At 40.6% G+C, this 23,132-nt stretch overlaps 1 long non-coding RNA gene across 1 annotated transcript in view; it reads left to right on the top strand.

The window, feature by feature from the left end:
- The window catches only part of 4930434J06Rik (RIKEN cDNA 4930434J06 gene), a 63,730-nt gene that overhangs the window by 35,076 nt on the left and 5,522 nt on the right, over positions 1-23,132 (top strand). Inside the window, exons 4-6 of the long non-coding RNA NR_046274.1 lie at positions 7,008-7,071; positions 10,092-10,226; positions 21,201-21,365. This is a non-coding gene — a long non-coding RNA (RIKEN cDNA 4930434J06 gene). The remainder of the gene's footprint in view (positions 1-7,007; positions 7,072-10,091; positions 10,227-21,200; positions 21,366-23,132) is intronic.

The following is a 23,132-nucleotide window of genomic DNA, read 5'->3' on the forward strand; positions in this document are numbered from 1 at the left end:
TGTTTCTTGCAGTGCTTATCATGATGCTGAGCCAGATAGGCCTCAGTAAATGTGGGTTGAATGCCTGTCTGTCAGAAAAGTCCCCACATGCACGCAGTCAGCCTTGCAGCCAGCTCCTAACACTTTCCTTCTCTCTCAGCTCAGGCTCTGCCCTGAGACAGATAGGATAAGGTCTGCACAAAAGCAACAAAGTGTTTAAATCAATGACTCTCATAGAGGGGCCTGAGCAAAATCTTTGTTGACAAATTGAATGCCTAAAAGGAGATTTCACAGCCTATCCCTGTCTAGCACAGCAAATTCTGAAAAAAAAAAATGCGTTTTTCATAGTTGCCTCCCACTAGCACCTACATGTTATCCATGGGACTGAGCCAGCTGATCTTAAATGAGATCATCTCTGTCACAGACCACCTGTGTCACAAAATAACCAGAACCGTTAGCACTTTAGCTCTCCTGGTAAACTAGAGGGTGATTCAGTAGTAGGATCACAATGAACTGCATTCTGAGAACTAATTCATGACTATCATATATCTATAGCTGGCTATATATTGAGCATAAAGTACTAATGGGCTATGGTTGTGTTATGCCTCCAGACTTAACCTCCACTTCAACAGTAGTGGGAGATGAGGTAAACAGGTGTGTAGGTCATGAAGTCCCCCCCCCATAATTAGCTAATGATAAAGAGGCTTGAAGCTGTAGTTTGATTCTACTACCCATTCCCCGCTTTTCTCATCATTTTGCTTTCTACTATGACCAAAGAAAGTGAAACTATCACTAGATGTGGGTCCCTTGACTGGGAGCTTATCAGTATCCAGAAAAATACATTTATGCGTTGCACTTCTATACGTTATAATTATGCCCTTAAGTCATCCATCTCAGGAATCCTCTTATATCAGCATAAAATGAATAAAGAGAGGCTCCACGTCTCCCCAAAGACTCCCGCAACTTCTCTAAGCCCCACCTCTTATGTCTTTTCATCTCTTAGTAATTAAATGCCAGCAAGTCCCTGATCACTTCCTTAGATTTTTGCCATCATTTCTTCCACTTACCCTCTCCCCCTGGAGAAAAGAGTAAGGGACAAAATAAAAGCTTCTGTGGAGAAGCAGGAGAAACAAATGCCTTGCATACTTTATAAATCCTGTAGCTTGGACTTGATCAAAGCAAAGAGCTGTAGAGAGCTCTTAATAATTCTTGGGTGCTTATGGGATCTGGGCATGTATTGGAATTCCATACCATCTTGTTCCATTCCCTGAATGACTTCATGGGTTGGGTGACCATTTCTCTGTTTTGCATTTGTAAGTGGCAAACTGATCTATAGAGAGTTGAATCTATAGATTCAAGCATGTCCTACCACAATGTAGGATATGATCCTGCTTCTAGTTGCCAGCCATTCTTAATTGAGAGAGTTCTGTTGGTTGAAAGACTTATTTCTGAGACCGCATGCCTTTTCTGTCTTTGCTCCTCCAAGACTTTGAGATAAACATTTCCCAGTATTCTTTAAGTTCACTCCCTTAAGTTCTTTGCTTCAGAATATGCCTCTTCACCTCGGTTGTCTCTCCTCCTCCCAAGCTGTGTTTTGCTTTGGGCCATCACACAATGTGGGGAATATTTAATCCCAGCAAGTCTTGAAGGATGTACACCATTAATTTTAACCTGTTCAATTGTCCAATCTATTGCAAAATGTCCAATAGATGACTGAAGAGTCTTTAGTCACCCATTCTTGTTTGCAGTTTTGTGACTCAAGCAGTCAATGGATTATTTACTAATAGGACCGTTGGGTACCATGGACAGTTCCTTTGTTATTTGTTCTCCCTTTCTACTTTAGAAATGCTCTATCAAGATATACATCTTTTTTCCCCCTCAGAAAGACAAAAACACACATAAAAAGTCAGAATTTCAGGTGGGAGGGAAAGAGAGGGGACAAGACAGGAGGACAAATTCATGTTGGTAAGCTTTGCTTTTCCCTTGGTAGGAAAGCAGTAATCTGGCTTTCCCATTACATGAGCCTCTGATTTTCATCCATAAAGCTGTTCTATCCTATTCTTTTTGGAGTGGAAAAAAGACACTGCAAAGCCACACACCCTGCCAGCTTGGGATGCAGAAATGATAGGGGACCATCTCAGCAACTCAGCGGGAGGAGGGCATGTCAGTGGAATGCAATCAGGCAATGTCAAGTCCAGCAAGGAAAACTCGAGTTAACAACGCCCCTCTGCTTGTGAAAATTGTAGTGGCTGGAAAAGGAAAATGTATTTGAGAATACAGCCAGTAATAAAGTGCCTTCACTGGGAGGCAAGTTATGAGAAGAGAGATATCGTAAGCTAGATAATAACATTTGAGGTCCAAGGGTCTTTCTGACAGAGACAAGGAAACTCAAGGTTGGGGAACATCACCGAAGTGAGAGTGCTGTAATGAAAGCATACAGGGCATGGGTGGGCCTGAAATAGAAGCTGTCCATTCATGGACTTCATTTGGTGGGCTATGCAAATCTTATACCTTGATTCAGACTCAAACTTGAGTTCTATAAAATAATGAAAATAAAGTTTGCCTTGAAGGGCAGCTTGATGGTAAATTTAAATGATATCTGAGGAGCTCCTGTTAGTTATAATTGTTTCATAGATGAGCCCTTATTTTCTTTGTAGGCCTAATGTCATTTCTTTAAATAAAACCCTCCACAGACAGGATTGCAAAAAGGAGACAGGAAAATTAAAATAAAATAAAATAAAATAAAATAAAATAAAATAAATAAAATAAAATAAAATAAAATACCTGAAGTTTAAACCCAAATTTAAATTTTCAAATAGAAATCCTGTTTCAGGAACATGATAGAGAATCTCCTAATATCCAAGTGACAACTGGGCTGTGATTATTCTGACAATAGGAAGGTGAAAGCCTAATCTGGGACAAAAGGCCCTTTACCTTCAGAGTCCTCAAGTCTCCTTTAGGATTCATGACTGTCACACAATACTATTTCTGTGAAAACCTTTTACTCTGCAGTTCTTAGTCATGCTGTTTTAAGCATGGGCAGTGGCTGCCACTCTCAGATCAAGGAGGAGTGGGAGCATAGAGAATGGCAGAGTCTCTCTACCCTATGATGTTAGAGTAATTAAAGAATCTGAATCCATTGCTTGGGACCCAGCTTGGATGCTTACAAGCTAGGAGACTTCTCATCATTTGGCAGACTTCCCCATAGCTCCTCAGCAAATTTGGGAAGAGCTGCACTTCCCATTTTCCAAGAATCAAAATAGATCATATGTGTGTCAGAGCCGACAACTGGGTATGAAGGAGTCACAGAAGTAGTGCAGCCGAGAAAGGTCTATGGGAAGACAGCTGCTGTACTTTAACATGGCACTTGCCTCAATATCGGTTTTTGCAAGCTGCTCAGGAATTTCACATGACCTTAGTAACTCGTGCTTTGAACAGCTAGTGAAATACTCATCGAAGGGAATGAGCTAGAGAACAGGAATAAAATTCTTTTATTCTTTCTGAGTATCCTGTAGTGTGCCTGGGCATTGCTCATGTGTTGATAATGTATGCCTCACTTCTACAGTCTACTAGGCACTGTCAACAGTCGAATATCCTGTTTTATTACTCTACTTGGCTCACCAACCTCTGCCCTTGTCTCTTCACAGCCATAAGAAGCACAGATGTTGCTGGGTCCCAGGTTGGCTGGGTTCTCATGTGAGAGTGACTGACCAGACATTTGCCCTGTACTCAATTCCCCAGGCCATAAGCAGTCTGGAGCAGAAGGCTGCCCTTCCCAGGAAGGAGATGGCAGCTGTAACAGGTGTTAATAAATGCAGATCCATGGCCGGCGGCTGGCATGGATCATTTTATTAGGCAATCATATATTTTCATTAGCGATGGTGATGAAGCGCTTAGGCTTTTATGGGGTGTTTTAATGTTTCATTTTGCCACCAGACTTTATTACCATGCCAGATGATTGCCTGCTAGGGCAGGCCATGCCTACTCTTTTTCTCTGTGCAGAAGCATTCCAACATTTCCTTTCCCCAAAGCTGCAGCCAGAAGATAACTTCCCATCTGCTTAAGGAGACAATGGAACCATTAAAGGCCATGAAGTCAATGACAGCCCCAGCTCATAATTTTTATGTCCTTGTTGTAACCCAGTGCCCCCCAGAATGTTATCCTGAGGTTAATGGCTTGGGAGAAGCAGGAGTGATCAGACAGCTGTACAGTGGGCACCTGGCCCTTGCTTTGAGAATTGACTAAAAGTGTTTGAAGAATGGAAGGTGGATTCTCTCTAGTACCCACAGGAGTGAGGGTTAGGATGGTTGTGCTAAAGGCAGATGGGCATTTTCTAATTACTATGTCTCTTCTCGTGTGACAAACAAGGGCACAGAGACCCAAACTTCACAGTATCTTGTCCAAGGTCACAGAGTGAGAACTCAAAGGTTCTAGTCTCAGAGCAGAATTTGATCACTGGGTTATGATGGCTTCCCTGCCAGGCATGCCAGGCAGCATCTAAAGAATAAGCTTTAGGAGACTGAATAGAAGCAGTCTTCACTGTGGAACACCAGTGAAGAAGACTTTGGGGGCCCAATAGAGCATCCACCTCTAGTCTTGAAGGTCTAGAGGTTGAGCTGAAATGAAAGAGAGAGAGAGAGAGAGAGAGAGAGAGAGAGAGAGAGAGAGAGAGAGAGAGAGAAGAGGGGGAGAGAATGGTTATCTGAGCTATCAAAGCATCTAGGGTCAGTATATACACTTTCCAGGCCAAATAACCATCACTTGCTCACTGGACAGCAGAGAGTCCAGTACTACGAAGGATTCCAGGAGGAGCATGGACCCAGGGCTTGGGCTAGAGATCAATGCTGGAGTCTTTGCACAGTGCACACAAGAACCCATGTTCATAACACTTCCAAAATGGGGTTTTAATTTCTGCTAATTACATGCAATTATTAATGTGATGCTATCTAAAACCCCTTGCAATATGTATTTGCAGCAGTGTTGTAGGTAGTAGATGAAAACCATGGGTTTGGGGAAAACTTCTATGTTTTCTTGGCAATGTGGCAAATCGAAAGAGTCAAAGCTTTATAATTAGAAAAGCAAGGTTCAAATATTGAACTCTCTTTCAACAGATGGCTTGGGTCTCTCTTTCCTCAACTGCAAAATGGGAATAAAATCCTTTCATGTTGTGGAGAGAAATCATGCAGGTGATAACACTCAAAATGCTTTGCCACTGGCATAACAGCCATAAAATATGAGATATTTAACATAATTACCATAATCATATATAGAGAAGAACAACATTAGGACTGAAGTGAATATGACTTTCAAATTCTCTACATAATCACTAGTTTCCTTGAGTTTAAATTACCTAGGAAAACCTTTATTGGACATAAAGAGGAGATAAGAGCCAACTGGCTTTGTAATCACTGTAGCTATGGATACACAAATGTTCACAACATTAAAAGGGTCAAGAGTAAGTTAAGAAAGGTCATTTATTGAGAGGGAAGCTGAGTAAGATAGAGGGTTGGTTTTGTGAAGGGGATTTGAGGCAAAGGCATAAGGAAGAAACTCAGGATGCCACTTTGTCCCATTAAATATTTAGTACAGTCCTTTGTATATGTTTGGTGACCAATAAATGTGTGTGCAGCATGAAATGAAGAGAACTAGTGGACCATTAAAAGTGTTTCTGTTTCTTTGTAAGTACAAGAACTACAAGAAAAAAAGAGTTGAAAAGATTCAGGGGAGTCTATATTCTCCCCTGCAACCAAGGGTTCCAATTGCTATTAGGACCGAGGGGATAAACACTACATCCAACTATGGTTCTTACATACCTGAATCTTTCTCAAGTATCCCAAGAGAGTTAACGTCATGAAATAACCTTTGAGGCATTTCTTTGTCAAGTTCTGGAATGTAAAAGGAGAGTATTAAAACAAACTCCTGTGGCTTGGTTAACATATGACTCTATCTTAAACCTACTATATATGTGTGTGTGTGTGTGTGTGTGTGTGTGTGTGTGTGTATTGAAATGCAGAGTGTCAGCTGACCTAACAATTAGGTAGATAACCACAAACAAGGCAAGATTTTCTGCATATAAACAGAAAAGGAACACATTGAATATATCTTGTACTCAATGATAATTTTAAATGTTTATTCGTGTTTTATGTATGCGTATTTTATTTACATGTGTGTATGTGTACCATGTGCATATCTGGTGCCAAGAGTTTAATAGAAATTATTAGATGTCCTGTTACTGAAATTGGAGGTGTTTATGAACCAACATATTGATGCTGGGAACTAAAGCCAGATCCTCTACAAGAGCAGTAAGTGTTCTTATCTCCTGAGCTATCTCTCCAGACCCTCCATGATATTTTTAATCTCTGAAATACAGCTCTATTTGCTCCTAGTATGTAGATTGTATGTCGGTAGTATGCAGATTGTAGTATTTGTGGTTCAATTGTTTTCTTAGTGTACTGTTAAAACACAAATCCCAAAGCTGTAAGTGCTATGCAGATAACAGAAATGAACGAAGAGCTGGGTGTAAGGCTGTAAGGTATGGACAAGCACAGAACACAGGTCCTTAGATAATGAATGTGCCATGAGAAGAGATTTGAAATAATTGTTTTACATCATGCACATAAACATGTTAAATGTATTCAATCTCTACATTCAAAATACCTGAGATAAAGTGTCTGGCACATATTTTCCACCAAAGGGCACCACTGGCTCTCATCCCCATTTGTTTTCAGAATTGGTGTCCTGTGGTGACAAATTGTAAAAATGATTATATATTGTAAGAGTTAGACAAAAATATGTAAAAATATTCCTGAATCAATGTAAACGGAAAGTGGACAAATTTCAAATAAACACAAACTTCAATAATTCAGAGTAAGGAGAAATTAATTCTAATTACAAGATAAAAAAGATGTGTCACATGAATATAACTTGTGAGAACAGGGGCCTGTGCCACTCCATTAGCTTCTAAAAGACACTCAGTTGTCAGAACATATCTAAGTTTTATTTTCACTATCTTTTTGTCTGTCTTCTAGGAATTGTGGATCTAGATAGCATTTGCAGTTGACTTCACCCTGTGACTCAGAGATAATCCACATGGTAATAATTTCATTTTGTGTTTCTGTCTCTATGAGTCTTAAAATGCAGAAACTTTTCTCACTTATACATTGAAATTCATCCACCTAATTGCTCAAGAATCATCCAGTATTACTTTGCAAATGTTCACATTAACATGGGAAGGTTCTATGCCCCAGTATAGGGGAATGCCAGGGCCAGGAAGCAGGAGGGGTTGGGTTTGGGGAGCAGTGGGAGTGGAGAGGAGATAGGGGATTTTCAGAGGGGAAACTAGGAAAGGGGATAACATTTGAAATGCAAATAAAGAAAATATCTAATAAAAATATGTTTATCCATATGTTAATTAGCACAGTCACCTTTTACCAAATCAAATAGTTGCTCTATATCCCAAGACTCTATAGATCAACATGGTTTTATTTACTCCCCTAATTGTCAGATAAACCTTTAAACTGCAACTGTATTTTATTGAAAAAATATTGTAGAAGGTCCCAAAATTGTATGTTTCTCAGTACTCTAGCTCGCCCTGTATGAATGGCCTACTTCACTCAGTATTCCACAAAAAATGTCAAGCAAACAGAGATGGAGTGACCAGTCCCCAAGAGTCTGAGACTGTCTGATCTGTGGATACAGCCACCTATGTAATCTGGAGTTGTAATTAACCCTGAAAATCATGTAATAGGGTTACTTTGAGCTAGAAATTGTTCTTTACTGCTCACCACATGGCCTTTCTCACACTCCTGGTAGATCCTGTTATGACTTTCAGATGTTCGCACACTTTGGTTATCTCAAAATGTCCTTACTGTGCACCTGTAGTTTAGATGGGGTGACAAAGAAAGGCCATTGAATAGGAGAGTGTAAAACATTGCATATTACTGACTGTGTATGAATGGAAATGTATGGCTGCCAGGGCACCCTCTGAGAGTGTATCTCCCCCAGATAGAGAATGTGAAATAGTAAGAGCAGTGATCTTTTGTGGGGCTTAATCCTGGCCATGCTCTGTCCTGAGTACTTTAGGCTCAAGATCTCATTTAATCTTGCAATAATCCTGTGAGATAACAACCATTATCTCCACTTCAAACACTGAAATTGAGGCTTACCAAAGTTAAATAACTTGCCCAAGGTCATGCAACTAGGAAGTGAAGATTGTAAGATTAAATCAATTGTTCTGTCCACAAAGTGTGAATCTTAACCACTGTATGAGGTAAGTGTACATCTCTAAATTCCTGAAGAACTGGCTAAAAAGTCACTTAGCCTGGGGTGATCTAGACCCTGGAGATAATGTTGGATTCTATGGCTTTAAAAAAAAATCCCATATCTAAGCCACTGTGGCCTCTGATGGGCTGAGACTGACATCCAGTTAGACTTCAGGAGTCTGTGCTGAGACATAATTACAGATATAATTACATTTGGAGAAACGCACCACTGGGTAATTTCATTGTTGGGGAAACATCATAGAGTATGCTTATGCAAATCAAGACTGCCACTGCATTGCTTTTATGGAGCTACCACCCTATAGATAGAGGATCACTGGCCAAGACATTGCTATACAACACCTGGCTGGGTACTTCTTATATTTTCATTGCGTATCCATCCACTGTATATGGTAATGTGCTATATAAGAACATTTTAATACAAGTGTTGTTCAGTGTGTCATGCCTGTAAATTGATCTGTAAGTTAAGAAATGAGTTGCAATGATATTATTTGATGATTATTGTTATCTCTCTCTCTCTCTCTCTCTCTCTCTCTCTCTCTCTCTCTCTCTCTCTCTCTCTCTGTGGGGGGGTGTATGTCATCATATTTCCCAACAATTCAAAATGAACAGCTAGAGTGAAGATGATGTTTTTTATCAGAACTGTCACATAAGACAGAAATATGTAATAAAGATACACTCTTTACTCTTGATGATTATAAAGTCTAGATTAAAATATAAGAAGTAAATCCATAATAATAATGATCTTGCATTAGTGAGTTAGAGGCTGTAATTTGAAAACACTATCAGACATGCCAAACTGGACACAGAAGAACCCATGAGGCCTCAGGCTTACACAAAGGACTACAGGCAACTAGGAAAAGCTGGAAGTGGAAGAGGTGGACTTATCCAGGGAAGAGCACACCAATCGGTTGTCCAGTGTAGAATGGTTAGCCCTGAAAGCATGCATGCAAGTAACATCATACAGACTGACAGGCTATCTTTAGGACTAGCGTTTAGTGGAAAGGGATGCCATGAATTTGAAGGAGAGTAGAGAGGGATGTATGGGAGGGCATGGAGGGAGAAAAGAGAGGAGAGAAGTATTGCAATTCTAATATGAAAAATTAAAAACAAAAGGAAGTTAGAGGTAAGTAAACAATTATTTTAAGTGTAAACACATTACAGATGAGTTAACTAAGATTACTCCAACCTTTAATTGTATTTTGAAGTTTTTAAATAAACCATTTCAATGAAGTATTTCCTAAATTAATCTACAACTGTAAGTAGAAATTTTGACAGAAAAATGTGACTATAAAACTTTCCATATCAAGAAATAGATGATCCCCAGAAATCTAGAAGACTTCATCAGAGCTCCCCTTCTAAGCCTATTATCCCTCACCCGAAAATACTGCTAGCTACCATGCTCAGCAGTAGTATTTTTATTTCTTAACTCTGTATCATAAAACCTGGATCATGTATCATTCTTATATGAAATTTTTTCATCATTTTTTTGAAATTCACCCACTTTACTCCATTCTCACCAATCTTAAATGGATTTGTCATTTTTGGTTTTATATTTTGTTCAGTTATATGGTTTTTGAACAAAAATAACCCATTTTATTACTAATATTTGGGAGTGTTTATACGATTACATGATTTGCTTATTGATAGCATACATAGTTACCTTCCTTTTAATGGTAAGTAATAGTCTATGGTATGGATGTGCCACCACATCCATATAGTGTATAAGAAGATACAGAAGAATTAAAGAAACTGCGTAGTGTTCCATATATTTATTGTTATTGTCTTTTTATGTCTGTATCTGCCAAAATCTATAGCACTAATTTTTTAAAGGCAGGTTTCAGGCTGAGGATATAGATCTGTGGGGAAAGTGCTTGCCATGCATGTTTGAAGAGCTGCATGTGGATCCTCAGAAGCCATGTAAATCTGCACACAGTAGAAACATCCTGTAACTCCAGCACTCCTAAGGTGAGGTGGGCGATGGGGACTAGAGAATCTCAGGAAGATCATGCACCAAGTAGCCTCTTATATGCAATAGGGAATAACAAGAGGACTCATCTCAAACATGTGGGACAGGAGGATGAACACTGTAGCTTGTTCTCTGACCACCACATATATGCAGTGGCACATGGCCACATGCATTCATACATATGTTCACACACATGAGATTTACTAAGTGTCGTAGTTAGGGTTTTACTTTTGTGAACAGTTACCATGCATCTCTTATAAGGACAACATTGAATTGGGGCTTGCTTATAGGTTCAGAGGTTCAGTCAAGGGGAAAATATGGCAACATCCATACAGGCATGGTGCAGGAGGAGCTGAGAGTTCTACATCTTTATCTGAAGGCTGCTAGCAGAATACTCACTTCCAGGCAGCTAGGATGAGGGTCTTAAAGCCCACCCCCATAGTGACACACCTACTCCAAAGCCACACCTTCTAATAGTTTCACTCCCTAGGCCAAGTATATACAAAACATGACACTATATATTGCAGTCAATCTTGTTTGCAGAAAGGAAACCAAAATTAATGCAAGAAGTCTCCCGTGATGAAGCAGAGCCATTCTCCACTTCGTACAATTAGGTATAACCTAAGCATTCCCAAGATTCACAGCTTAAGGACTGATAAAAGCACAGCATGCAGTTCTGTGACTGTCTTTCCACATACTGCTTACTATAAAACTCAGACTATAGGGAAGTCTCAGGGTCCTCTTGAACACACTGTTTCTGCCAAGTATGTGTGCAACATCATACTACTAACAAGACTTTATCGCTGACTCACCAAATTTAGCCCATAAAAAGGCATTTGCCTGTCACTTATCTTTCCCCTTCATGATACAACATCTATAGAAGCCCATGCTTGGAATAGAAGTGCACACCCTTCCCACTACTCTTAGATCGAAAGGCACAAATCCTGATATCTCAGTGACTTACAGGATTTTCCATGGGACAGTAGTATGCGTACTATTTCACTATCTTCTCTCTATGGCTTGAAGTATGGTATGTAAGGTCGAGTATCATGCTTTCTTTGTAATTCTTCTTCCAAAAGATGGCTCTACTTACTACCAGGATCAATGTGGTCCTCTGGTGAGTTTTTTAATCTTTAGATAAACCCATGTAACTAGAGATGTCTAAATATAAGGTAAGGCTTACTTTATTTAAGCATGTGCCTGTGTTTGTGCACACATGCACATGCACATACACATGCACATGCAAATGCAAATGCAAACGCAAACACATACACACAAACACACACACACACACAGAGTGAGAGAGAGACAGAGAGAGAGAGAGACAGAGAGAGAGAGAGAGAGAGAGAGAGAGAGAGAGAGAGAGAGAGAGAGAGAGAGAGAGAGAGAATAAAGACACCAGCTCTTTTCTTGACTTAGTCTATTTATCTGTATTATTTGCCTCTCGGCGAAACCCATAGAACCAATGCAAACACTAGACAGGGTTATCTCTTAAAATGGCTCAGCCAAGAGTATCCAACATTGATTGGCTTTTATTGTTGTTGTTGTTGTTGGTGGTGGTGGTGGTTGTTATTGTTGTTGTGGGTTTTGTTTTTTTGTTTTTGGTTTTTTTTTTTTTTTTTTTTTTTTTTTGGTTTTTAGAGTACTTGCTGGCAGCTTGGCCAGCTAGCTATGGTGAATACTGAGAGCATGACTGGGGCTTTCAGTGGAAGCTTATCAAACAGACTCAAGAAAATCTAATCTTATAAAATGGGACAGCTGTTGAGTCTCTCTAGCAGCAACAGATCAGGATCTGCTTTTGTTTTGACATCTTTGTTCTTTGACTTTGCTACTGTTTTCAACTGGTTCGAGTTGGCATTTAGAATGCTCTGCCCATCTAAGGCTGCTGTGAATTAAACAATAATTATCTATAGATCATCCTCATGTCACTTACAAAGACATCTTTCCATACATGAACCATTGACTATAGTTGCCCATGCCTTAAGTTACTGGCCAAATGTATTTTCTTTTTTTTTTTAATTTTTTATTAGGTATTTTCCTCACTTACATTTCCAATGCTATCCCAAAAGCCCCCCATACCCTCCCCCCACTCCCCTCCCCACCCATTCCCACTTTTTGGCCCTGGCGTTTCTCTGTACTGGGGCATATAAAGTTTGCGTGTCCAATGGGCCTCTCTTTCCAGTGATGGCCAGCTAGGCCATCTTATGATACATATGCAGCTAGAGACATGAGCTCCAGGGGATACTGGTTAGTTCACATTGTTGTTCCACCTATAGGGTTGCAGACCCCTTTAGCTCCTTGGATACTTTCTCTAGCTCCTCCTGTGATCCATCCAATAGCTGACTGTGAGCATCCACTTCTGTGTTTGCTAGGCCTGGCATAGTCTCACAAGAGACAGCTATATCAGGGTCCTTTCAGCAAAATCTTGCTAGTATATGCAATGGTGTCAGCATTTGGCGGCTGAATATGGGATGGATCCCTGGATATGGTAGTCTCTAGATGGTCCATCCTTTTGTCTCACCTCCAAACTTTCTCTGTAACTCCTTCCATGGGTATTTTGTTCCCAATTCTAAGAAGGGGCTAAGTGTCCACACTTTGGTCTTTGTTTTTCTTGAGTTTCATGTACTTTGTATCTTGTATCTTGGGTATTCTAAGTTTCTGGGCTAATATCCACTTATCAGTGAGTACATATCATGTGAGTTCTTTTGAGATTGGGTTACCTCACTCAGGATGATGCCCTCCAGGTCAATCCATTTGCCTAGGAATTTCATAAATTCATTCTTTTTAATAGCTGAGTAGTACTCCATTGTGAAATGTACCACATTTTCTGTATCTATTTCTCTGTTGAGGGGCATCTGGGTTTTTTTCCAGCTTCTGGCTATTATAAATAAGGCTGCTATGAACATAGTGGAGCATGTGTCTTTCTTACCAGTTGGAACATCTTCTGGATACATGCCCAGGAGAGGTATTATGGGATCCTCTGGTAGTACTATGTTCAATTTTCTGAGGAACCGCCAGACTGATTTCCAGAGTGGTTGTACAAGCTTGCAATCCCACCAAAAATGGAGGAGTGTTCCTCTTTCTCCACATCCTTGCCAGCATCTGCTGTCACCTGAATTTTTGATCTTAGCCATTCTGACTAAAAGTGACCCTAAAAATTCCATCAGAGAACTCCTAAAGCTGATGAACAGCTTCGCTGAAGTGGCTGGATATAAAATTAACTCAAACAAGTCAATGGCCTTTCTCTATACAAAGAATAAACAGGCTGAGAAAGAAATTAGGGATACAACACCCTTCTCAATAGTCACAAATAATATAAAATACCTTGGCGTGACTCTAACTAAGCAAGTGAAAGATCTGTATGAAAAGAACTTCAAGTCTCTGAAGAAAGAAGAAATTAAAGAAGATCTTAGAAGATGGAAAGATCTCTCATGCTCATGGATTGGCAGGATCAATACAGTAAAAATGGCTATCTTGCCAAAAGCAATCTACAGATTCAATGCAATCCCCATCAAAATTCCAACTCAATTCTTCACTGAATTAGAAAGAGCAATCTTCAAATTCATCTGGAATAACAAAAAACCTAGGATAGCCAAAACTCTTCTCAAGGATAAAAGAACCACTGGAGGAATCACCATGCCTGACCTAAAGCTGTACTACAGAGCAATTGTGATAAAAAAAAAACTGCATGGTACTGGTATATTGACAGACAAATAGACCAGTGGAATAGAATTGAAGACCCAGAAATGAATTCACACACCTATGGTCACTTGATCTTTGACAAGAGAGCTAAAACCATCCAGTGGAAAAAGGACAGCATTTTCAACAAATGGTGCTGGCACAACTGGCTGTTAACATGTAGAAGAATCTGAATTGATCCATTCCTATCTCTTTGTACAAAGGTCAAATCTAAGTGGATCAAGGAACTCCAAATAAAACCAGAGACAGTGAAACTTATAGATGAGAAAGTGGGGAAAAGCCTCGAAGATATGAGCACAGGGGGAAAATTCCTGAATAGAACAGCAATGGTTTGTGCTTTAAGATCCAGAATTGACAAATGGGACCTCATAAAATTGCAAAGCTTCTGTAAGGCAAAGGACACCGTCAATAAGACAAAAAGGCCACCAACAGACTGGGAAAGGATCTTTATCTATCCTAAATCAGATAGGGGACTAATATCTAATATATATAAAGAACTGAAGAAGGTGGACTCCAGAAAATCAGATAACCCCATTAAAAAATGGGGCTCAGAGCTAAACAAAGAATTCTCACCTGAGGAATACCGAATGGCTGAGAAGCACCTGAAAAAAATGTTCAGCATCCTTAATCATCAGGGAAATGCAAATCAAAACAGCCCACATGTATTTTCCATGCCTAGATTTCACATGCTTTCTAGAACCAAGAGATTTCTTTGAATGCTTCAATGAAAACAGTAACCCCACTACTACCCCCTTTTTGAACTCCACAAAACATTTTCCTTTCACAGAATTATACTTGGTAGCATGTCCTTTCATTTTATCTCTTTCCAGCTCAGACTTCAAAGAGCTAGAGGTTTTCATAGCTCTCAGAGTTAACCTAATGGTTTCCAATTCATCACTCCATTTGTTCCTCCCTATCTTGTGAGAAAAGGCATGCTGCCCACAATTTGTTTTGATTTAGGGATATGAATCAAAAAATGGTTAAGAATCGCCATCAAATTCATTGATGGTCAGAGTCTGGATGGAAGTCTTAGGATCTGGACTCCATAGCTCTTTTTGTTAAAACAATGGTTAACAAACAACTTAAAAATTAGGCCTTGCACGTATATTTCACTTCACATTTATGCTATTTTGGGAATTTTAGTCAATACTTCAAGACTTGGGGAGTCATGGAGAAATCTGGGTTTCGACCTTTCTCTTTTAAAGATATGATGATTGGTAGGGTTGTGTTCCTGCTTGGTAATGACGGGTTCAGTCTAGAACATGGGCTCTGATATGTCACTGAGCTCATTGCACATCACCATGTCTTTCACGCCAAGGCTGAGCATCAGCTGCCACTTATTATGGTGCCCTGGGGTATTATAGGGCAATAAATATTTCAGAGAGAAAATATTTCTGCTACTCACGACTCTTTTGGGGTTGGGGAAGTGATGGGAGAGCTGAGGAGGACTTCCTGTTTGCAGGAAAAGGGAGACAAGTATGCCCTTATATAGACAAGGTTATTTGCACATTACTTAACAAAGTGTTCTCAGCCAGGCTTCAGGGCAGTTTCAGGAAGCTCATACCCAGTTACTATATCTCTTGGTTCTTTCCACATGGGTGGTTTTATAAACTTTACAGCCTTGTTCACAATTATCAAAGGTTCGCTATGGCTCTCAGAACAAAAGTCTGACCTGTTCAACTTGATGTTAAGGAATCCAAGCCAACACCTTCTTTATAGTCCTGTTAGCTGCAAATTCTCATAGTCTCACTGCAATTCAGTTGAGTTCTGTACAATCCAATGTATGATGACTGCATGCTTGCCAAGAAAGAGACAATATATCTGACCAAACAGGAAGAAATGAGGGCAGGATGCTCCTCCGAATCTTCCAAGCACTGTGTCAGATAAGCAAACTCCAATAATTCCAGTGAAGGACAGAGTGGTCTGTGAATCTCTGCCTTCAGTCTTCTGCTCTTTCTGTGACTGCCACAGCAGTTGGCTCATCATTTCCTTGTCCTATGTAATTTCACACACTTGCTTCACCATCCCCCCAGTTCCAACCATCTTCCTAAGCAGCCTCTTGTCTTTCTGTTGTTGCTCTAGTCATCTATCTCATTACCCTTCCCAGACTCACTGAGCCCAGGGAATACATCCTAACTCCTCATCATTGAGAACATCTTGGGATTTGAACTGCCTTTTGTCATTCCCTTTCTCAATGCAATTTGAAGCCATTCTGAGAAGCGATGGAGGTGTCATCTCTTCTGGCTCCCTGAGATCTGAAAATAGACAGTTAGCCCAAAAAATGTATTACCTTATAAATTATGCTCATCACAAATCTCCAAGGACACAAACAGCTTCATTGCTGATTGAGACAACAGATTTTCTACAGTTTTCTCTAAGTCCAAATAGAGATAATAACTTACTGAGCTATTCTAAAAATAAATGTTCCAATATTGCTATCTATATTATGTACATATGGTGGGTAGCCATCTTGAGCCCCTTCCATCTGCTTGATAACCAGAACACTAACTGATACAGAATTGAAGTTAATTCTATTGTGTAGTTTTGGTACGACTCTCTGTTCTGATACAGATGACATGTGAGTCTCCAAACTGCCACCCAGACAAATCTGCGTTTGAACACTAACATTCTAAATTAAGAATGTTACATGGCAGTATGTAGTATGCCTGTGGAATGGCAGTCTATGCAACCAGAGATGTGAAAAATTAGGTCATCTGTGCTCCTATAGATGTCTTCATGGATGGATCTCAAAGAAAGATTTTCTCCTGTGATGGTTAATCACATACAGAAAGCAAAGAACTCATGGATAGAGAGATGGTTCATTTATGAGAGCATACTGCTCTTTCAAATGACTTGGGTTTGATTCTCAGAAACCAAGTGAGATGGGTCATAACTGCCTGTGACTCCAGATCCAGAGGGATGAATACCCCTGATTTCTGCAGGCCCCTGAGTACAAATGTCTCTTTCTACACACACACACACTCAATTAATCTTTAAAATATTCAAGGCAAAAAATGTGGCAAAGGACTGCTTTACAAGATTGGTCACCTTGTATCTTAAAGGAAGGATGTTTGGAAGATGATGTATACTGTTTAAAACTATCCTCCCCTCTAGTCACAGATGCAACAGGCTGAAATTACCCAAGCACCAGAAGCCACGGTATGAGCTGTAAATTACAGACTGAGGAAGAGATTTGAGGAATGAGAAGCCATGTCTACAGGTCCAAAAAGACAAAGATGCTTGCCTCCTTTGGGAGTTAATTTAAATCATGACTCACAAATCTCTGCCTGTTAACCATCTCTGGTCTTTTGTTCTCTGGTCTTCAGACTCAGGCATGAAAAGATGCCTTTAAGTTGGGATTAGCTCCCATGATCTAAATGTGTCTCCTACAAATCGTATGTAGGATCCTTTCTCCACTCAACAATGGTAATAGATGGAAGCTGGTTAGATAAGGTAGTTAAAACAGTCATGATTGGAGTCAGTACACTTATAAAAGAGGCCCAAGGAATGTGTTTGCCTCTGTGTTGTCATCAATGTGAGGATTTAGAAGGTGCTTTCTGTGAGACAAGACATGAGGTATTACTAAAAATCAGTCCCAACCCCCAGAATGGCTAAGGATGTGTTTACCCTGTATTAAACCACCACTGGTACAGACTAAGTAAACAAATATAGTGTCAGAGGTGGTATGTCTTAGATTCACTGGTATTATCACATAACATCTCAAAGGGTAGAATGTAGAGACATGAAGCACAGAAGAAGAAAGGTCTCTTCTTCTATCACATCATTAGTATTGGTGTTGGTTTTAGAATGGCTTCCAACTAGTAGGGTCTTAGCAGTCTAACAATGACTGTCTTCAAGCTGGAATATCTGAGAAACAGTAGCTGCTCAGTTCATGGCCTGGACTCCACTGCAGTTCCCATCTAGTATTGAAGGGATGGAAGGTTTCTGGTAGATTGCTGGTCATGTGTCCACATTGGAAAGCTGAAGAAACTTGATTGTGGTATCCTGGAAAAATGCCAGCAGCAGCAGCAGCAGCAGCAGCAGCAGCAGCAGCAGCAGCAGCAGCAGCAAGAAGCTAACACAGGCAGGGAAACTAGCACTAATTCCTTGAATCTCCTTATTCCTGGGCAACTATCCTAGGTGGTTTTATGTCACCTTGATACAAGCTATAATCATGAGAGAGGAGGGAGCCACAGTTGAGGAAATGTCTCCATAAGATCCATCTATAAGACATTTTCTCAATTAATATCCAAGGGGGAGGACCAAGTCCATTGTGGTTGATGCCACCCCTTGGAGAGTGGTCCTTGGTTCTCTAAGCAAGCCATGGGATGGAAGCCAGGAAGCAGCACCCCTCCATGACTTCTGTATCAGCTCTGGCCTCTGGGTCCCTGATGTGTTTGAGTTCCTGCCCTGACTTCCTTCACTAATGAACAGCAATATGAAAGTGTAAGCTGAATAAAATATTTTCTACCCAACTTGCCTTTTGGCCATGATAATTTGTTGAAGCAATAGAAACCCTAATGAAGAGAGATGCCTTCTAGAAGGCACTGCTGGGGAAGGCCTTTTCCTCTCCCTTAGTACTTTCCAGAAATGCATTCTCATACTCATCCAGATGCTTGCAGCTTCCTTGCTTCCAGGTCCCATCTCCTTGACAATCAAGATCGCCCATCACAGGGTTAGAGGATGATCTGACCCTGTGCAGCTGGAAGTTACAGGTGGTGCAGTTACTTCTGACTAGGCATAGATAAAGGACCCATAACCATTAGAATGTCTGCAACATCCAGAAAAGTCCCATTATTTTGTCCAGTTTGGGAGTTGGTCTCTAGAGGTAAGGTAGCGCCTTGTACTTATTTCTAGATAGTGAAGAGTGAATCTTTACTTCAAGGTCAGACACAAAATGTTCCTGAAAGATTTTAGTATTTCTCATCCTCTGCCCATGCAAACTAGAAAACTTCAAGGTTGTGCAACAGCAACATGGTAGAATTCTTGATGGGCTGGGTCTGAGTTACTATGTAAAGCAGCTACAACATCATATATACTTGGCAAGGGTGACTGAAGCACCTCTGTTGTTTGAGCAACTGAAAATACATGGATATATATTCCTGCTACAAAGTCGAGTCTTTCTGTAAGACTGCACTGAGCCATGTAGCCAGGAGGAAAACACGTCAATGGGCACAAATCTTGTGCTTTAACTTTAATCTCTTTACTCGTTCCCTAGTTCTATAACCATTCATTCATTCTCTGATTCAGCAAAACCCAAGTGTGCTGAGAATCTACTTCCTGCAATAGGTTCAGGCATACATATGTGAATATAGAAGGTTGGGCACCTGCCCCCACCCATTTCCCAGGGGCCAAGAAAAGAAGGCATGTATGAAGGGGAAGGAATACAGAGAAGTGAAGCTGTGAAGAACAAAAGAGATGCGCTCAGGCAGAATTAAACATCAGTGAAGTTTTCTGTGGGGTGGTGTCTAAATAGCATCGATAACAAAGAACTCAGAGAAACAAGAATGTTCCATTCTCTTACATTGTACTTGTGAAAGGGACCATGGACCACTAAGTTACACATAAGAAACTTTCTTTGAAAGAATACCAGGCCATCCCCTTTCCAGCAGGCTTTTCACTATGTTTTTTTTTTTTAAATCATTCCATTTAGTTACATCTCAAATGACATCCCCCTTCTTGGTTACCCCTCCACAACAGTCCCATCCCATCTGCCCTCTCCCCCATTCCCTTTGCCTCTATGAAGGTACTCCCCCACCCTTCCACCCACTCCAGCATTCCCCTATGCTGAGGCATCAAACCTCCATGGGACCAAGGTCCTCCCCTCCCATTGATGTCAGATAAGGCCATCCTCTGATACATATGTATCTGGAACCATGGATCCCTCCCTGTACACTCCGTGGTTGATGGTCTAGTCCCTGGGAGCACATCCACAAGGGTTCCCGAGCTCAGTCTGATGGTTGGTTGCAAACATCCGCATCTGCATTAGTCAGGTCCAGCAAGCATTTTTAAGTGGCCATATCCTAGGCATCCTAAATGCCCCACCTCAGAAATCACTGGCAACCTCTTACTTCCTCACCAGTGGTTCTTTGGCAAAAACCTGGGCAGAAGAAAGCTTCAAGTTAGTCTCTCAAAGTAATCAGATGGGCTGTCTCCTGGTGTGGTGTCCTACTCGTTAACTTATTGTGGAAACTCATTAATCCCGTGTAAGGATGTAATTAAAAATTATCTCCTCTCCTTTGAGTAGTGGAGAGGGAAAGAGAATGGAGAAGAAATAGCTAGGCTGATTACCACAGAGAGAACATGGTGATAACAACTTACCTTTCTCTCTACTGGAGATGCCCCAGGCTTTTGTGGGGGACAATTTTCTTTTGCATGTGTCTGTGGCTCCTAGCTTTTTAACTGATCGATTGCCGCTCTCATTGCTTATCTGAGGTGCTGATGTTGAGTCCATGGCCAGATCCTACCAGATAGAGTAGAAAATCATCTTCCAGAAATATGTGAGACACACCTGTGTTAGTGAATTTCCTTGCTTTTGTGACAAAATATATGGAGGAATAACTTAAGCAAGGAAAGGTCCTTTTGGCTCATGGTTTAATGGGGCATGCTCCATCATCCTAAGAAGGTCCTAAGATGGCCAGAATATGAAAGAGCTGATAGCATGGAGCTAGCAGCTAAGAAGAGAGGCAGAGAAAGAATCTGCTTGTAAACCTCGGTGCTTGTCCGCATCCAGAGATGTATTTTCTCCAGCTTGGTCCTGCTTCCTAAAGGTTCTACAACCTTCCAAATCAAGTCTAAGTGGATTCCTGTGTAGAAATATATGAGCTTATGGAAAAATAACTGACACTCAAATTGCACCCACCTCTGGAAAAAAAACCCTCAGAACCCCCAAATTCCAATCTTGTGCCCTACTTCATTTCACTAAGCTAGGATCAAGGGATCCTTTAAGACCCTGGTGGATGGGTAGGGTGGGCATATGGAGCCTAAACCCCTCTCCGTGGTGAGAATATGCAGAAACAGAATCATGAACAAATATTCATGGATGAGCAGACTTCAGAGCTAAGGAGATGTACTTTGAATCCTGTCTCCACTATTAGCTAGTCATGTCACCTGGGACAATCAATAAAGATTTATGGGACTCAGGTGAACTGCTCATTAGTAAAATGGACTTAGAATATTCTTTATTCGTTCAATAAATATTGATGAGGGAAAGAGAGATCATTTTAGATGCTAGGGATGTAGCAATGCACACAGTAACTTTTCTCCCCTTACAGAACTTATTTGACAGTGGATAAGTGATGAAGATGAGCATTACCTATTATAAAGATGCCTTTAAGGACAAAATCAGATAAGACCTAGTAGATGATAAAGAAATTTTCATCTATCTGAATGGCAACAGCCCCATTCACAAGGATTTTCCTGAAACAAGCTACAGAGAAGTAAGTCACTGTTGACTCTCCATATCATCTGTTTCTTCCCTCTTGAACTGGTCTTCCCCTCATCCTATGTCAGCTCCTGTACGTATTCATTCCCTTCCAAGAAGACCAGAACTTGGTGATGTTAAGCAACTCCCAGAAACCTTGATGTCGTCACAGACTCTCCTAACAAAACATGAAAATCTTAATGGAACTGTGAGTTTTCAGTAGAGGTGGAAGGAACTGAAAATCTACTTTGGATCTTTCATTCCCATTATCTGTCAATCACATTGTGAAAGGGGCACCTGGTGCTCCAACACAACTCATCAGAATCACAAGCAGGTCGCTAGACACGAGGCCAAGCTGCATCATGGGATTATTTCATAGGAAGGGATTGATAGGACCAGAAGACACCCCCTGCCTGCTCCACTTCCTACAGTAATCTTAAATCTACACAATGCTAGCAGGGGTAGTTTAACCAAGTAGAATTCCAGACTATTGCTGTGGAACAAACTCTCCCACTAGTTTCCCAGTTGGGTTTCTATTATTATTATTATTATTATTATTATTATTATTATTATTATTATTACTATATATTTTCTTTATATACATTTCAAATGCTATCCCAAAAGTTCCCTATACCCTCCCCCCGCCCTGCTCCCATACCCACCCACTCCCACTTCTTGGCCCTGGCATTCTTCTGTATTGGGGCATATAAAGTTTGCAATACCAAGGGGCCTCTCTTCCCAGTGATGGCCGACTAGGCCACCTTCTGCTACATATGCAGCTAGAGACAGGAGCTCTGGAGGTACTGATTAGTTCATATTGTTGTTCCACCTATAGGGTTGCAGACCCCTTCAGCTCCTTGGGTGCTTTTTCTAGCTTCTCCATTGGGGGCCCTGTGTTCCATCTTATAGATGACTGTGAGCATCCACTTCTGTATTTGCCAGGCACTGGCATAGCCTCATATGAGACAGCTATAACAGGATCAGTTGGGTTTTTTTTTTTAAACTGGATTTTAACATTCTATCCAACCTTAGAGAAAGATAAAGGCACAAAGTCAGACGACATGCCACAGAAAGATCGTCATGTCCAATGTGCCCTGGACATACGGAATCACTATAGTTGAGAAAACCCTTCCCCAGAGCTAAAACTTAGCTCTCTGCATGTCATCAAGGCAAGGTGAAGCCATCAGTGAATAGAAAGGCCTGCACCTGGATCTTAACACGTTTCCTTCATCTGTGAAGGACGATGACGCCCTCAAGTTTCCCCAGTACAATATACTTTAAGTTCACTTATATCTCCAGATACCTCAGGACACTCAAAAGAACTAAGTTCTATCAGAAGGCAAGAGGAATTTTGGGGGTAGAGGGAGGCAACAGATAGAGAATGAAGAGCTCTTTCTTGGCTACATGATATCTGACAATTAGAGAAGGTGATTCAACTTCTGTGAGGCTTAAAGAAAAGACTTTCCTTGCCAAGAAAAAATAATCAGAGATGACCATAATTGTATCTAATCTGAACGTAGAAGATCATACTGGATAGATGGTCACAACAATCCTATGTGGAATATGTTATTGCTCTCCCTCTCACTAGACGATGGTATGTGTTTATGTGGAGGTGAAGGTCTGTCCATTTTGGATGTCTTTTTTGGTCACTTCCCACCTTATGTTTTTAAACAGCATCTCTCCCTGTACCTGAACCTTGACAGTTTTGCTAGATTGGCTAATAAGCTTTAGAGACCCTCCTGTCATTACCAGGTCTTCAGGTTTGTGCTGCAAGCTCTTTGCT

Source organism: Mus musculus, chromosome 14 (genome assembly GCF_000001635.26).
Source record: "Mus musculus strain C57BL/6J chromosome 14, GRCm38.p6 C57BL/6J".
In the NCBI taxonomy this organism is placed as follows: Eukaryota; Metazoa; Chordata; class Mammalia; order Rodentia; family Muridae; genus Mus; species Mus musculus.